Source organism: Ascaphus truei, chromosome 12 (genome assembly GCF_040206685.1).
Source record: "Ascaphus truei isolate aAscTru1 chromosome 12, aAscTru1.hap1, whole genome shotgun sequence".
In the NCBI taxonomy this organism is placed as follows: Eukaryota; Metazoa; Chordata; class Amphibia; order Anura; family Ascaphidae; genus Ascaphus; species Ascaphus truei.
The window spans coordinates 44254520-44263159 of NC_134494.1; positions in this window are offsets into that span (position 1 = coordinate 44254520).

Here is an 8640-nt window from a genome sequence, read left to right on the forward strand (position 1 = left end):
AGGTGTGAATGAGTGGCACACTATTGCTTATAAAAATATATAGTTAATAACAATATTTTCCTCCTTGGTGCTCACCCTCTGTTGATGCCGGCGTCTCAAAGCTGGATCCACGTGAACATGAACAAGTATTTGGAGTAGAGGAAGTACACAGGAGGCGCCTTAGGTTGAGTACAAATAAACTTCTATTGTGTTAATGCATCAGAGCAGCATACATATACTGTAACGTTTCTGGACTACCCTGTCCTTCAGACCATACGGTGGTCTGAAGAAAGGACGGGATAGTCCAGAAATGTTACGGTATATGTATGCCTGCTCTGATGCATTAATACAGGGCTGCGCCCCCCGCCCACAGCGGTCGTGCCCCCCTTCTCCAAGGACTGTCAAATGACGCTGCAGGTCATGTGACCCCGTCGTGTCATTTCATTTGGCGCACATTGCCATGGCGATGCGTCGCCGGAGACACGGCAGAGAGCAGGTAAGGGAGTTAGAGGCCTCGCGCCTCCCCCGGCATTTAATTTAAATACAGTGGGGAAGAGCGCGGGGCCTCTGTAACCGCCACACCCCTCTAGAAATTCTCTCGCCCCGCGCCCCCCCCAATTTGTGCACCGGTGCATTAATACAATAGAAGTTTATTTGTACTCGACCTAAGGCCGTGCCTATAGTGCCGTCACCCGTCGCCACCGGTGAAAGTTGTTTCGCGGGATTCCGGCAATTTGATTTGTTCAAGGGCCGTCACGTGACGCGACGGCCCTTGAAAAATCAAACTTTGCCGGCTTCAGATTTTCGCGGTGTCGCTTGTCGCCGTCGTGTGCACTATAAGCGCACGCAGCGGTGGCGACAATGTATTTGTTTTCGGCCGACGTCGCCAGCACTATAAGCGCGGCCTGAGGCTCCTGTGTGCTTCCTCTATTTCCAATACTTGCTCATGTTCGACTCCAAGAATTGTCAAACAGATTTCTCCCTGGATCAACATCCTTCCTGTGTTTCCTTATTTGGTAAATCCCTGTATACCTTTCCTTTCTACAAAAAAGATGTCCTGAATGTCCCTGTCGGACGTTGCATGAGTCCTGCGCATGTGCTGCTTGGGGTCGTGATCTTATTTAACTGCCCTGAACCGGGTGTTTCCTGGAGCTGTGTGTTCTTCCAACGTCCTGGGACCCCCCCTGGTACACCAGTGACCCTCTGAAGGCTGTGTGCAGATGTGCGACACTAAAAAGCCACAAATGTAACCGCAGGGCCACCAATACGAACTTGTGACCGCCCGATGATTTCGCATCTTTCTGTTGGTCAGCTGAGCGAGGCTAGAGGCGGTTTCGCCAGAGATGTGGCTCTCTATTGGGGACTAAGCTAAAGAAAAATGGATCCTACACTTTACGGATTTGAAACCCCACTGACATTGCAAATGCATTCAATGATTACTTTGTGGGGTATGCCACTAACTTATTAGCGAAACGCAGCCCAAACCACAAACCTGAATCTCATCCTGGGATTATCCCTACAGTCCCACCCCCTCCCAACACTGCCCACAATTTTCAATTTGGCCCAGTATCCGAAGAGGAGATTACACAAGCGCTCCTCAAATTAAAACTAAGCAGCAAATGCGTACCTGATTTGCTACAATCTAGGTTCCTAAGACTTGGTGCCCCAGCAATTGCCAAACCAATTGCGTCCATAGTCAACTCTATCCTGTGCAGGCCATATCCCTAAGACCTGGAAAACTGCCAGAGTTCTCCCAATCTTCAAAAGTGGGGACAAAAACACTGTCTCAAACTACAGGCCAATCTCACTTCTCCCAATTCTATCCAAAGTAATTGAAAAATGTGTCCACTCCCAATTAAGCGATTTCTATACCAAGACAAATTTCCCCAGCCAATTCCAATCTGGCTTTCGCCCCAAACACTCCACCGTAACTACCCTGCTAAAAGTTTGCAATGAAATCCAGTGTGGAATGGAACGGGGACAACTCACTGGTGCAGTATTCCTAGATTTTGCAAAGGCTTTTGACACAGTTGATCATGCTATCCTGCTTAACAAACTCCAGAGCTCTGGAATATGGAAACATGCTTTAAACTGGTTTCAGTCCTACCTATCAGGAACATGTGTCCATCTCAGGCTCTAACTCCAACCCCCTGGATATCACCTGTGTTGTCCCGCAAGGCTCTGTTCTGGGGCCCCTACACTTCTCAGTGTTCATCAATGATCTTGTCAGGAAGCCTCAATACACATGTATGCAGATGACACAGTCCTATATGCACACAGCCATAGCCTCTCTGACCTTCAACACATACTTCAGTCTGACTTTTTGAGACTCGAAAACTGGATTTCCCAAAACAAACTGTTTTTAAACACTGACAAGACTGTAACAATGGTATTTGGGACCAAGACTACATTTTTAAAGCTTCCAGCGACTGAGCCCCAGATTAGAACCAACGCTAACACCACCCTAACCCCTGTCACTAGTTTTAAATACCTGGGCATATAGTTTGACTCCCACTTAACATTCGGGATGCACATTGATACCCTGACAACCAAGACCTATGCCAAACTAGGGGTACTTTACAGGAACAAATCATCCCTAAGTCTCCTGGTCAGAAAGCGTATCGCACAGCAGATGCTAATGCCAATTATTGACTATGGAGACATAGTATATGGCTCGGCACCTCAAACCCACCTTAGCAAACTTGACACTCTACAATTCAATTTGTCGTTTTGTTCTCCAATGCAACTACATCACACATCACTGCGAAATGCTCAAAGAACTAGATTGGTCATCACTAGAGTCTAGGCGCAAAGTTCACCTTTCCTGTCTTGCCTTCAAATTCTTTATGGGCAAGCTACCCATCTATCTGAACAAGCTCCTCACCCCTACCACATGCAGCACTTATCACCTGAGATCAGACTCCAAAAGACTGTTCATGGTCCCAAGGCTCAACAAAGTATCCGGACGTTCCTCCTCTTACCGTGCACCCCAAAACTGGAACAACCTACCAGAGACTCTCACATCCACCACCAGTTTAAGTTCTTTGAAATCTAAGGCTGTCACACATTTTAATCTGGTCTGTAACTGTTTCATACACCCATAATATATATTATCTTTAACTGTGCATGCAATGTCTTGTATATAATGTACTAGCTGAGAGACCCGGTGTTGCCCGTGAGTTAAATTTCCCTCTAGGAAAGGGGGAAGGGGGGAGAGGGGGGGGGGAAAGGGGTGGACAGAAGGAGGGGAGGGGGGGAACAGTGGACAGGAGGGTGGGGGGGCAGTGGACAGGACGGGGGGGAGACAGTGGACAGGAGGGGGGAGACCGTAGACAGGAGGGGACGGGACAGTGGACAGGAGGGGACAGTGGACAGGAGGGGACGGGACAGTGGACAGGAGGGGACAGTGGACAGGAGGGGACAGGGACAGTGGACAGGAGGGGACGGGGACAGTGGACAGGAGGGGACAGGACAGTGGAGAGGAGGGGACAGGACAGTGGACAGGAGGGGGACGGGACAGTGGACAGGAGGGGGGGGACAGTGGACAGGAGGGGGGGACAGGGGACAGGAGGGGGGAGCAGTGGACAGGAGGGGACAGTGGACAGGAGGGGATGGGTACAGTGGACAGGAGGGGACGGGACGACAGTGGACAGGAGGGGGACAGGACGACTGGACAGGAGGGGGACGGGACAGTGGACAGGAGGGGGACGGGACAGTGGACAGGAGGGGGACGGGACAGTGGACAGGAGGGGACGGGACAGTGGACAGGAGGGGGAGGGGACGACAATGGACAGGAGGGGAGGGTATGACACTGGACAGGAGGGGACGGGACGACAGTGGACAGGAGGGGGACGGGACAGTGGATGGGACAGTGGACAGGAGTGGATGGGACGACAGTGGACAGGAGTGGATAGTGGACACGAGGGGGACGGGACAGTGGACAGGAGGGGGACAGGACGACTGGACAGGAGGGGGACGGGACAGTGGACAGGAGGGGGACGGGACAGTGGACAGGAGGGGGACGGGACAGTGGACAGGAGGGGACGGGACAGTGGACAGGAGGGGGAGGGGACGACAATGGACAGGAGGGGAGGGTATGACACTGGACAGGAGGGGACGGGACGACAGTGGACAGGAGGGGGACGGGACAGTGGATGGGACAGTGGACAGGAGTGGATGGGACGACAGTGGACAGGAGTGGATAGTGGACACGAGGGGACGGGACGACAGTGGACAGGAGGGGACGGGACGACAGTGGACAGGAGGGGGACGGGACAGTGGACAGGAGGGGGACGGGACAGTGGACAGGAGGGGGACGGGACAGTGGACAGGAGGGGGTGGTGACAGTGGACAGGAGGGGGGGTGACAGTGGACAGGAGGGGGGGTGACAGTGGACAGGAGGGGGTGACAGTGGACAGGAGAGGGGGTGACAGTGGACAGGAGGGGGGGTGACAGTGGACAGGAGGGGGGGTGACATGGACAGGAGGGGGGGTGACAGTGGACAGGAGGGGGGGTGACAGTGGACAGGAGGGGGTGACAGTGGACAGGAGAGGGGGTAACAGTGGACAGGAGGGGGGGTGACAGTGGACAGGAGGGGGGGTGACATGGACAGGAGGGGGGGTGACAGTGGACAGGAGGGGGGGTGACAGTGGACAGGAGGGGGTGACAGTGGACAGGAGAGGGGGTGACAGTGGACAGGAGGGGGGGTGACAGTGGACAGGAGGGGGGGTGACATGGACAGGAGGGGGGGTGACAGTGGACAGGAGGGGGGGGACAGTGGACAGGAGGGGGGGGACAGTGGACAGGAGGGGGGGGACAGTGGACAGGAGGGGGGGGACAGTGGACAGGAGGGGGAGTGGACAGGAGGGGGAGGGGACAGTGGACAGGAGCGGGGGTGACAGTGGACAGGAGGGGGAGGGGACAGTGGACAGGAGGGGGGGACAGTGGACAAGAGGGGGGGACAGTGGACAGGAGGGGGACAGTGGACAGGAGGGGGAGGGGACAGTGGACAGGAGGGAGGGTGACAGTGGACAGGAGGGGGGGACAGTGGACAGGAGGGGGGCAGTGGACAGGAGGGGGAGTGGGTTGCTTAAAATTTCCGGGTCCCTCCTCTCCACTCCCCCTGTATGTTTCTCGGCTCCCCCCTCTATCTATGCTCCTGACCTCCCCCCCCCCCCCTTAGCTCCGGTCCCCACCCTACAGTGCCTGACACACACACAGTGTCACACACACACAGTGTCACACACACACACAGTGTCCCACACACACACAGTGTCCCACACACACAGTGTCACACACAGTGTCACACACACACACACACACACACAGTGACACACACACACACACACAGTGACACACACACACGTCACCTCTCGTTCCGGCCGCCGCCATCTTAGTTACTCCGCGAGGGAGGAAGGAGGTCCTTCCGGCCGCCGCCATCTTAGGTGCCGCGTGTCAGCTGCCTGTCCCCCCGCCGGGGAGGGGGGGGTGAGTGGAGCATCGGGGGGGAGGTGAGTGGAGCATCGGGGGGGAGGTGAGTGGAGCATCGTGGGGGGGGGGTTGAGTGGAGCATTGGGGGGGGAGGTGAGGGGCATTGTGGGGGAGGTGAGTGGAGCATCGGGGGGGAGGTGAGTGGAGCATTGGGGGGGTGGTGAGTGGAGCATCAGGGGGGAGGTGAGTGGAGCATCGGGGGGAGGTGAGTGGAGCATCGGAGGGGGGAGGTGAGTGGAGCATCGGGGGGAAGTGAGTGGAGCATCAGGGGGGGAGGTGAGTGGAGCATTGGGGGGAGGTGAGTGGAGCATCGGGGGGGAGGTGAGTGGAGCATCGGGGGGGAGGTGAGTGGAGCAACGGGGGGAGGTGAGTGGAAAATGGGGGGGAGGTGAGTGGAGCATCGGGGGGGGGAGGTGAGTGGAGCATCAGGGGGGGGGAAGTGAGTGGAGCATCGGGGGGGAGGTGAGTGGAGCATTGGGGGGGAGGTGAGTGGAGCATCGGGGGGAGGTGAGTGGAGCATCGGGGGGAGGTGAGTGGAGCATCGGGGGGAGGTGAGTGGAGCATCGGGAGGAGGTGAGTGGAGCATCGGGAGGAGGTGAGTGGAGCATCGGGGGGAGGTGAGTGGAGCATCGGGGGGGGAGGTGAGTGGAGCATCGGGGGGGAGGTGAGTGGAGCATCGGGGGGAGGTGAGTGGAGCATCGGGGGGGAGGTGAGTGGAGCATCGGGGGGAGGTGAGTGGAGCATCGGGGGGGAGGTGAGTGGAGCATCAGGGGGGGAGGTGAGTGGAGCATCGGGGGGAGGGGGAAGGTGAGTGGAGAATCGGGGAGGGAGGGGGGAAGGTGAGTGGAGCATCGGGGAGGGAGGGGGGAAGGTGAGTGGAGCATCGGGGAGGGAGGGGGGAAGGTGAGTGGAGCATCGGGGAGGGGGGAGGGGGGAAGGTGAGTGGAGCATGGGGGGGAGGTGAGTGGAGCATCGGGGAGGGAGGGGGGGGAAGGTGAGTGGCGCATCGGGGAGGGAGGGGGGATGTGAGTGGAGCATGGGGGGGAGGTGAGTGGAGCATCGGGGAGGGGGAGTGAGTGGAGCATCGGGGAGGGAGGGGGGGAGGAGAGTGGAGCATCCGGGAGGGAGGGGGGAGGTGAGTGGAGCATCGGGGAGGGAGGGGGGAGGTGAGTGGAGCATCGGGGAGGGGGAGGTGAGTGGAGCATCGGGGAGGGAGGGAGGGGGGGAGGTGAGTGGAGCATGGGGGGCGGAGGTGAGTGGAGCATCGGGGAGGGGGGGTGAGTGGAGCATCGGGGAGGGGGGAGGTGAGTGGAGCATCGGGGAGGGAGGGGGGAGGTGAGTGGAGCATGGGGGGGGAGGTGAGTGGAGCATCGGGGAGGGGGGGGGAGTGGAGCATCGGGGAGGGGTGTGTGTGTGTGTGTGTGTGTTGGCCCGTCACTCCGCCTCATTGCTCCCTTGGGCCGCCTGCCCCCGCACACCTCTCATTGGCCTGGCCCAAGGTCCAATGAGATTGCCGCTAGGGACACAGGGAGGGACATACAGACACGGACACATAGGACACTTTCAGAAATATATAGTAGATACCCTGTTCATTTATGTAACTGTATTTGTAAACATGTATTATTTGTCTTAACTCTGTGCCCAGGACATATACGTGAAACGAGAGGTAACTCTCAATGTATTACTTCCTGGTAAAATATTTGATAAATAAATAAATGTATTTGTGCCACACAACGTTTCGACCTGAACAGGTCTTTATCAAGTGACTAGGCACTTTGTTTCTAGTGGGGACCCCTGTAGCTGGTTTAATTTGTTTTTAAGTTTTCTCAATTCGATGGGGGGGGGGGGAATGCTAGAGTTGGGGAGGGGGATGCTAGAGTTGGGGAGGGGGAATGCTAGAGTTGGGGAGGGGGATGCTAGAGTTGGGGAGGGGGGTGCTAGAGTTGGGGAGGGGATGTTAGAGTTGGGGAGGGGGGAATGCTAGAGTTGGGGAGGGGGATGCTAGAGTTGGGGAGGGGGATGCTAGAGTTGGGGAGGGGGATGCTAGAGTTGGGGAGGGGGACACCTAGTTCCTGTAAATTAGAAATAAAATGATGGTTTTGTTAGTAAAGGTAAAAAGATCTGGTCTGTGCACCTTGCAAACCCAAACACCGGCCAGCAGGTGGCAGCAGATAGATGCCGGACTGCTGCATATCTTTTTATACTATATTAGTGAAAGCACTGTATGTTTGCCTGCCTGCCTGCCTGCATGCATGCATGCATGCCTGCCTGCTGGATGTCCGGTGTCCCTAGCGGCAATCTCATTGGTCCCATGGGCCGCCCGCCCCCGCACACCTCTCATTGGCCTCACACACTCACACCACCCCCTTGGCCCGCCCCCCACACCTCGCATTGGCCTGAGGCGGAGTGACGGGCCAAAGGTCCACAAAAAAAAAAAAAAAAAAAAAAAAAAAAAAAACACACACACACACACACACACACACACACACACACACACGCCCCCCCCCCCCCCCAAGCTCACACACACCTCACCCCCCCCCAAGCTCACACCCCCCCCCCAAGCTCACACCCCGGCGCCGCTACAGTCAGCGGGGGGAGCGGAGCGAGCGCCCGGGACACACGCGGGGGAGCGGCCACAACACGCTGCCTCCCGCCTCACATCCACGTGGGAGCGGCCGGATGGGTGAGGCAGCATACCCACGGGCCTCGCCGCACGCTCCTCGGCACCGGCTCACCTCTCCCACCCCCCTCACAGCAAAGACCAGCCTACCCGGCGCCGCCTGCAACGCTCCTCGGCACCGCCGCCTCACCTCGAGCCGGAGGGCAGCGGGGGGGCTCCCGCCCTGCAGGAGGCCTCACCTCGAGCCGGAGGGCAGCGGGGGGGCTCCCGCCCTGCAGGAGGCCTCACCTCGAGCCGGAGGGCAGCGGGGGGGCTCCCGCCCTGCAGGAGGCCTCACCTCGAGCCGGGGGGCAGCGGGGGGGCTCCCGCCCTGCAGGAGGCCTCACCTCGAGCCGGAGGGCAGCGGGGGGGCTCCCGCCCTGCAGGAGGCCTCACCTCGAGCCGGAGGGCAGCGGGGGGGCTCCCGCCCTGCAGGAGGCTTCACCTCGAGCCGGTGGGCAGCGGGGGGGCTCCCGCCCTGCAGGAGGCCTCACCTCGAGCCGGGGGGGCTC